Source organism: Bos indicus x Bos taurus, chromosome 25 (genome assembly GCF_003369695.1).
Source record: "Bos indicus x Bos taurus breed Angus x Brahman F1 hybrid chromosome 25, Bos_hybrid_MaternalHap_v2.0, whole genome shotgun sequence".
NCBI classification, from domain to species: Eukaryota; Metazoa; Chordata; class Mammalia; order Artiodactyla; family Bovidae; genus Bos; species Bos indicus x Bos taurus.
In genome coordinates, this window is record NC_040100.1 from 28,227,415 (window position 1) to 28,236,346 (window position 8,932).

Below are 8,932 nucleotides of genomic sequence, written 5' to 3' on the forward strand. Positions count from 1 at the left end.
AAACCCTGGAGTTCAGTGAGCCAAGTGAGGCTCGTGCTCAAATGTTCAATCTCTGGGTTGGGAAGATCCCCTGGAGAAGGCAATGGCACCCCACTCCAGCACTCTTGCCTGGAAAATCCCATGGACAGAGGAGCCTGGTAGGCTGCCGCACATGGGGTCGCAAAGACTTGGACACGACTGAGCGACTTCACTTCACTTCAGTCCCTCTGGAAGAGGTGGGCTGGGCTGCATTCAGTCTCCACCACTCATAGTCAGTTTCTCTGGATCAGTTACTTCTCTGAAACTGTTTCATTTGTAAAATGAGCAGTCTTGCAGGACTTCATTCATTCAGCCATTCTACAAACATTATTCTACCAGCTAGGAGCAAGGTAGGCAAGGTTTCTGTCCTGCAAAGCAGTCCAGCGTGGGCACCAGATGTGGAACAAAGAGTCTCAGTCCAGGCTGTGTAGGTGGAACTGCCACAGTGATGGTGCAGGTGGGGGAATTCTGGGGAGTTCTGAGGATGAGTGTCACCTACCGCTCTCCAGCTGCAATGCAGGGAATGCCCTAAACTCCGGAGTTGCTGAGTGAGGAGTCATCAGAGAATGTGGGAAGGTAGGGGACCACGGGCATTCCGATCTATCACTGTTCTCTGGGATTTAGTGGCAGTTTCTCTGAGAGCCAGTATACTACGAAGTTGATTAGGGAGGGCACTTGGGATCAACACCTAGAGAGGAAGATGGGGAGGGGGAGGGGGAAGTTGGGCTCCTGAAAGTCCTCAGCCTACCACTCAGGAAGCTGTGAAGTTGACGGGATTCCACAGAATTGTCCCAAGTTGGGCTGCAGAGGCTGGACCTTTATACTCCAGCAAGAACCAGGCACTAGAAGTGGTCTGCCCTCAAGAAGGGGACATGGACTTCCCTGGTGGTCCAGTGGTTAAGAATCCGCCTGCCAGTGCAGGTGACACCGATTCAATCCCTGGTCCGGGAAGATCCCACATGCCCTGGAGCAACTAAGCCGTGGGCCACAACGATTGAGCCTGTGCTCTAGAGTCTGTGCTCCACAATGAGAGAAGCCACTGCAGCAGCAGTGAAGACCCAGAGCAACCAAAAATAAAACATAAGTAAATAAATAAAAAATTAAAAAAAAAAAGGCGGCATGACCTTAAGCCTCCATCTCTACGTGGAAGCCTTCTCTCTATATCCCTCCCTTTTCTCAGCCCCTCCCACCCCAAAAAATAGATTTGAGAAGAGAAACCTAGTCTAGTGAATATTTAGGAAGAAAAGAGATTTAAACTGAGATCTGGACAATGAGTAGAAATCAACTAGAGAGAGAGGAGAGAGAAAAGGAGGAAGTTTTCGGGCCAAGGGAAGGCCATAAGCAAAGGTCCAATGGTAAGGGGGGAGGGGCAAGGGGGTGGCAGGGAGGAGGCACCTCTTATTCAGGATAACTGAAAATAACTAAGCAGGGCTTGGTAGACGGGAGGTCGTTCTGATGCTGCCGTCTACCTGAAAGCTACATAAACCATCCAAACCTCAGTTTCTATGTGCACAGGATGAAACAGGATACCTTTCTTTAAATCAGTGGTGATTTACTACTCACTATCTCCTGGACCATGCTCTTAAAAATTTCTATCTCTGCATCTTACTGATAATTACATACATGTGTTTAGAGCTCCCTCTTTGAAATGACTGCTTGGTATTCCATTTACCTTAATTTACTTAACCATTCCTCTTACTTTCTTTGGAATTGGAATGAAAACTGACCTCTTCCAGTCCTGTGGCCACTGCTGAGTTTTCCAAATTTGCTGGCATATTGAGTGCAGTACTTTCACAGCATCATCTTTCAGGATTTGAAATAGCTCAACTGGAATTCCATCACCTCCACTAGCTTTGTCTATAGTGATTCTTCCTAAGGCCAACTTGACTTCACATTCCATGATGTCTGGCTCTAGGTGAGTGATCAAACCATCGTGATTATCTGGGTCATGAAGATCTTTTTTGTATAGTTCTTCTGTGTGTTCTTGCCACCTCTTCTTAATTCTGCTTCTGTTAGGTCCATACTATTTCTGTCCTTTATTCTGCCCATCTTTGCATGAAATGTTCTCTTGGCATCACAAATTTTATTGACTCTAGTCCAATCTCTAGTCTTTCCCATTCTGTTGTTTTCCTCTATTTCTTTGCATTGATCACTGAGGAAGGCTTTCTTATCTCTCCTTGCTATTCTTTGGAACTCTACATTCAGATGCTTATATCTTTCCTTTTCTCCTTTGCTTTTTGCTTCTCTTCTTTTCACAGCTATGGGTAAGGCCTCCTCAGACAGCCATTCTGCTTTTTTACATTTCTTTTTCTTGGGGATGGCCTTGATCCCTGACTCCTGTACAATGTCATGAACTTCCGTCCATATTTCATCAGACACTCTATCAGATCTAATCCTTTGAATCTATTTCTCACTTCCACTATATAATCATAAAGGATTTGATTTAAGTCATACCTGAATGGTCTAGTGGTTTTCCTTACTTTCTTCAATTTAAGTCTGAATTTGGCAATCAGTAGTTCATGATCTGAGCCATAGTCAGCTCCCGGTCTTGTTTTTGCTGACTGTATAGAGCTTCTCCATTTTTGGCTGCAAAGAATATAAAATCTGATTTCAGTATTGACTTTCTGGTGATGTCCACGTGTAGAGTCTTCTCTTGTGTTGGAAGAGGGTGTCTGCTATGACCAGTGCATTTTCTTGGCAAAACTCTATTAGCCTTTGCCCTGCTTCATTCTGTATTCTAAGGCCAAATTTGGAAAACACAGCAGTGGTCACAGGACTGGAAGAGGTCAGTTTTCATTCCAATCCCAAAGAAAGGCAATGCCAAAGAATGCTCAAACTACCGCACAATTGCACTCATCTCACACGCTAGTAAAGTAATGCTCAAAATTCTCCAAGCCAGGCTTCAACAGTATGTGAACCGTGAACTTCCAGATGTTCAAGCTGGATTTAGAAAAGGCAGAGGAACCAGAGATCAAATTGCCAACATCCGTTGGATCATGGAAAAAGCAAGAGAGTTCCGGAAAAACATCTATTTCTGCTTTATTGACTATGCCAAAGCCTTTGACTGTGTGGATCACAACAAACTGTGGAAAATTCTTCAGGAGATGGGAATACCAGACCACCTGATCTGCCTCTTGAGAAATTTGTATGCAGGTCAGGAAGCAACAGTTAGAACTGGACATGGAACAACAGACTGGTTCCAATTAGGGAAATGAGTATGTCAAGGCTGTATATTATCACCTTGCTTATTTAACTTATATGCAGAGTACATCATGAGAAATGTTGGGCTGGAAGAAGCACAAGCTGGAATCAAGATTGCTGGGAGAAATATCAATAACCTCAGATATGCAGATGACACCACCCTTATGGCAGAAAGCAAAGATTTAAAGACCCTCTTGATGAAATTGAAAGAGGTGAGTGAAAAAGTTGGCTTAAAACTCAACATTCAGAAAACTAAGATCATGGCATCTGGTCCAATCACCTCCTGCCAAATAGATGGGGAAACAGTGGAAATGGTTATAGACTTTATTTTTTGCGGCTCCAAAATCACTGCAGATGATGACTGCAGCCTTATTAAAAGATACTTACTCCTTGGATGAAAAGCTATGACCAGCCTAGACAGCATATTAAAAAGCAGAGACATTACTTTGCCAACAAAGATCCATCTAGTCAAAGTTATGGTTTTTCCAGTTGTTATGTATGGATGAGAGAGTTGGACTATAAAGAAAGCTGAGTGCTTAAGAATTGATGCTTTTGAACTGTGGTGTTGGAGAAGACTCTTGAGAGTCCCTTGGACTGCAAGGAGATCCAACCAGTCCATCCTAAAGGAAAATCAGTCCTGAATATTCATTTGAAGGACTGAAGCTGAAGCTGAAATTCCAATACTTCCCTGATGCAAAGAAGTGACTCGTTAGAAAAGACCCTGATGATAGGAAAGATTGAAGGAGAGAGGGGAAGGAGATGACAGAGTATGAGATGGATGATATCACTGACTCAATGGACATGAGTTTAGGTAAACTCCAGGAGTTGGTGATGGCCAGGAAGGCCTGGCGTGCTGCAGTCCATGGTGTCGCAGAGTCGAACACGACTGAGTGACTGGACTGAACTGATTCCCCTTTCTGATGATATAGTTATTTCTAGTAATTTTTTAAAAGTCAGTTTGATTGGAGGTCTAGTGTACCTCCAAGGCAGTAGGGTACAGCTCTATTTTGATAAACATATACAATCAAAATTTTATTTTTAATTGAAGGATAATTGCTTTACAGGATTGTGTTGGTTTCTACCAAACTATATACAATCTTGTAGTCACAATCAAGATGTAGAACAGTTCCATTACTCCAAAAGTCTCCCTAGTGCATTTTTATACATAATCATCTCCTTCAATCATCCCCAGACCCTGGAAACCACTGATTTGCTTTCTGTTGCTTTTCCAAAATGTCATCCAAATGAAATCATACAGGATGCAGCCTTTGAGCCTGTTGTTCTCACTAGGCACAATGCATTTGAGATTCATCCATATTGTTGTGTATATCAATGTTTGGTTTGTTTTTATTTCTGAGTTATATTCCATGGTACAGATATACCACAGTTAGTTTATATCCACCACAAGTTGGAAGACATTGAGTCATTTGTAGTTGGGGCACTTGTGAATAAATCTGCTATTATTGCATACTGGGTTTTGTGTGGACATCAGTTTTTATTTCTCTTGAGTAAACAACTGTTGTTGTTCAGTCAATAAATCATGTCTTTTTGCTGCTCCGTGGACTGCAGCACACCAGGCTTCCCTGTCATTCAATATCTCCTGGAGTTTGCTCAAACTCATGTCCATTGAGTCAGTGATGCCATCCAACCATATCATCCTCTGTTGCCCCCTTCTCCTCCTGCCCTCAATCTTTCCCAACATCAGGGTGATTTTCAATGAGTTGGGTCTTCACATCTGGTGGTCAAACTACTGGAGCTTTAGCTTCAGCATGAGTCCTTCCAATGAATATTCAGGGTTGATTTCCTTGAGGATTGACTGGTTGGATCTCCCTGTTGTCCAAGGGACTCTCAAGAGTCTTTTCCAGCACCACGGTTCAAAAGGCTCAATTTTTGGCGCTCAGCCTTCTTGGTGGTCCAACTCTCACATCTATATATGATTACTGGAAAAACCATAGTTTTGACTATACAGACCTTTGTCAGCAAAGTGATGTCTCTGCTTTTTAAAACTCTGTCTAGGTTTGTCATAGCTTTTCTCCCAAGGAGCAAGTGTCTTTTAATTTCATGGCTACAGTCACCAACTGCAGTGATTTTGAGCCCGACACTGTTTCTATTTTTTCCCCATATTTGCCATGAAGTGGTGGGACTGGATGCCATGAACTTAGTTTTCTGAATGTTGAGCTTTTAGCCAGTTTTTTCACTCTTCTCTTTCACCTTCATCAAAAGGTTGTTTAATTTCTTTTTGCTTTCTGCCATTTGGTCAGTATCATTTGCACATCTGAGGTTGTTATTTCTTCCAGCAATCTTGATTCCAGCTTATGACATTTTTATCTTTTGAGTAAGCATCTAGGAGTGGGACTACTGGGCTATATGGTAAGTGCATGTTTGACCTAATAAGTAGCTACCAAACTGAGTTCCAAAGTCACTATACCACTTTGTTCTTCTACCAGCAGTATATGCAAACTCATTAGCATTTGGTATTATCATTGTTAGGTGTTTTTATTTCAGCCATTCCCATAGGTGTATATAGATGTTTATCTACTGCAAACAGTGTGACAATGAATATTCTTATACTAATATCCTTTGTAATCAGGTATAACTGTAAGTTATACTCTTAGAACTAGAACTGAAGGGTCAAAGGATGTAAAAGTTGGATTGTGTATTGCCAAAAAGACTTCTGAAAAGGTGGGGCCAGTTTACTTACCTGACTTGTTTCCCCACATCCTCACCAACACAGTGTTATCCTTACATTTTTAAATGAAATTTTACTTTAGATAATTGCTCTATGAGTATCTCTCTCATAGGGCTGTTGCTGAGAACTTAAAGCTCTTAGAGAAGTGCCTGCCACAGAGTGGCATTGCATGTTAATAGTTATTATATAATTACTACTATTAATCACTATCATTTGCCTCTTTTAACGAGTTCTTCATTAGTATATTCAAAATTCATTTCTCTGAAAAGCTCAAACATTCTACCTATGGAGTTAGTTAATCTTTATAAATCTCTTCAGGTGCTCACTAGGATTTCAGGCCCTGTGGGTGTTACAGAACAGGGAAGTGTGACCCAATAGGACCTCTCTAAGGTTACAGAACATATCTATGTCCCATAACGTCAAAATGAATAGAGTATGGAACAGGATTCCTCTAGGTTACATTAACTGTCAAGCTTTTTCTGACTGCCACCCACTTCAAGAAATAACAGCAGGAACCAGAACACAAAATAGATCTGAAACAGAAAAAACAATACGTCTCTGCCTTCTATTCATCCCATTCCATTTCACTGAAGATATGTTCATTCAGTTCAGTTCAGTTCAGTCGCTCAGTCGTGTCCAACTCTTCACGACCCCATGAATGGCAGCATACCAGGCCTCCCTGTCCATCACCAACTCCCGGAGTTCACCCAGACTCATGTCCATCGAGTCAGTGACGCCATCCAGCCATCTCATCTTCTGTCATCCCCTTCTCCTCCTGCCCCCAATCCCTCCAAGCATCAGGGTCTTTTCCAATGAGTCAACTCTTCACATGAGGTGGCCAAAGTACTGGAGTTTCAGCTTCAGCATCATTCGCTCCAAAGAAATCCCAGGGCTGATCTTCTTCAGAATGGACTGGTTGAATCTCCTTGCAGTCCAAGGGACTCTCAAGAGTCTTCTCCAACACCACAGTTCAAAAGCATCAATTCTTCGGTGCTCAGCCTTCTTCACAGTCCAATTCTCACATCCATACACGACCACAGGAAAAACCATAGCCTTGACTAGACGAACCTTTGTTGGCAAAGTAATGTCTCTGCTTTTGAATATGCTATCTAGGTTGGTCATAACTTTCCTTCCAAGGAGTAAGCGTCTTTTAATTTCATGGCTGCAGTCACCATCTGCAGTGATTTTGGAGCCCAAAATAATAAAGTCTGACACTATTTCCACTGTTTCCCCATCTATTTCCCATGAAGTGATGGGACCGGATGCCATGATTTTCATTTTCTGAATGTTGAGCTTTAAGCCAACTTTTTCACTCTCCTCTTTCACTTTCATCAAGAGGCTCTTTAGTTCTTCTTCACTTTCTGCCATAAGGGTGGTGTCATCTGCATATCTGAGGTTATTGATATTTCTCCTGGCAATCTTGATTCCAGCTTGTGTTTCTTCCAGCCCAGTGTTTCTCATGATGTACTCTGCATATAAGTTAAATAAGCAGGGTGATAATATACAGTCTTGACGTACTCCTTTTCCTATTTGGAACCAGTCTGTTGTTCCATGTCCAGTTCTAACTGTTGCTTCCTGACCTGCATACAGATTTCTCAAGAGGCAGGTCAGGTGGTCTAGTATTCCCATCTCTTTCAGAATTTCCCACAGTTTATTGTGATCCACACAGTCAAAGGCTTTGGCATAGTCACTAAAGCAGAAGTAGATGTTTTTCTGGAACTCTCTTGCTTTTCCGTGATCCAGCAGTTGTTGGCAATTTGATCTCTGGTTCCTCTGCCTTTTCTAAAACCAGCTTGAACATCCGGAAGTTCACGGTTCACGTATTGCTGAAGCCTGGCTTTGATAATTTTGAGCATTACTTTACTAGCGTGTGAGATGAGTGCAATTGTGTGGTAGTTTGAGCATTCTTTGGCATTGCCTTTCTTTGGAATTAGAATGAAAACTGACCTTTTCCAGTCCTGTGGCCACTGCTGAGTTTTCCAAATTTGCTGGCATATTGAGTGCAGCACTTTCACAGCATCATCTTTCAGGATTTGAAATAGCTCAACTGGAATTCCATCACCTCCACTAGCTTTGTTCGTAGTGATGCTTTCTAAGGCCCACTTGACTTCACATTCCAGGATGTCTGGCTCTAGGTCAGTGATCACACCATCATGATTATCTGGATCATGAAGATCTTTTTTGTATAGTTCTTCTGTGTATTCTTGCCACCTCTTCTTAATATCTTCTGTTTCTGTTAGGTCCATACCATTTCTATCCTTAGGTTATACTAATAGATTTCAAAATCTATTGTTGGGTTAAGACTAGTGATTAAGTGGCACTCTTCTAGGTCATAAATGTTGATCTTCCTGGCTATATAACTGGAATCACAGAACCTCACACTCAGTTTTGGGTACATTATTTCCATGTTTCTTTCTTTTTTTTTTTTTTCATTTCCTTGGAATGCTAGAGCTTATTCGTCATCAATCATCTTCACAACTAGTTCTTGGAATCCGTATGTGCACAGTCCAGTATTAAGTGCCAGTGGGGAGAACAGGCGTTGAAGAGCAAGGGGCCTCTCCACCATTTGCTGGTGATCTTGGTTATGCCTCTTCAGTCTTTAAACAGTTTCCTGATAGCTCAGTAGGTAAAGAATCTGCCTGCAATGCAGGAGACCCCGGTTTGATTCCTGGGTTGGGAAGATCTGCTGGAGAAGGGATAGGCTACCCACTCCAGTGTTCTTGGGCTTCGCTGGTGGCTCAGATGGTAAAGAATCCGCCTGCAATGCAGGAGACCCCGGTTTGATCCCTGGGTTGGGAAGATCCCCTGGAGAAGGGAAAGGCTACCCACTCCAGTATTCTGGCCTGGAGAATTCCATGGACTGCATAGTCAATGGGGTCGCAAACAGTCTGACAAAACTGACCGACTTTCACTTCACTACTTTGTGGAGTAATCATAAGAGAAATCAATGTCAACGCATGTAAAAAGCTTAGGGAATGTCAGGAGCACTGTTAAGTCCTTAATACAGTGGTTCTCAAGGTATGA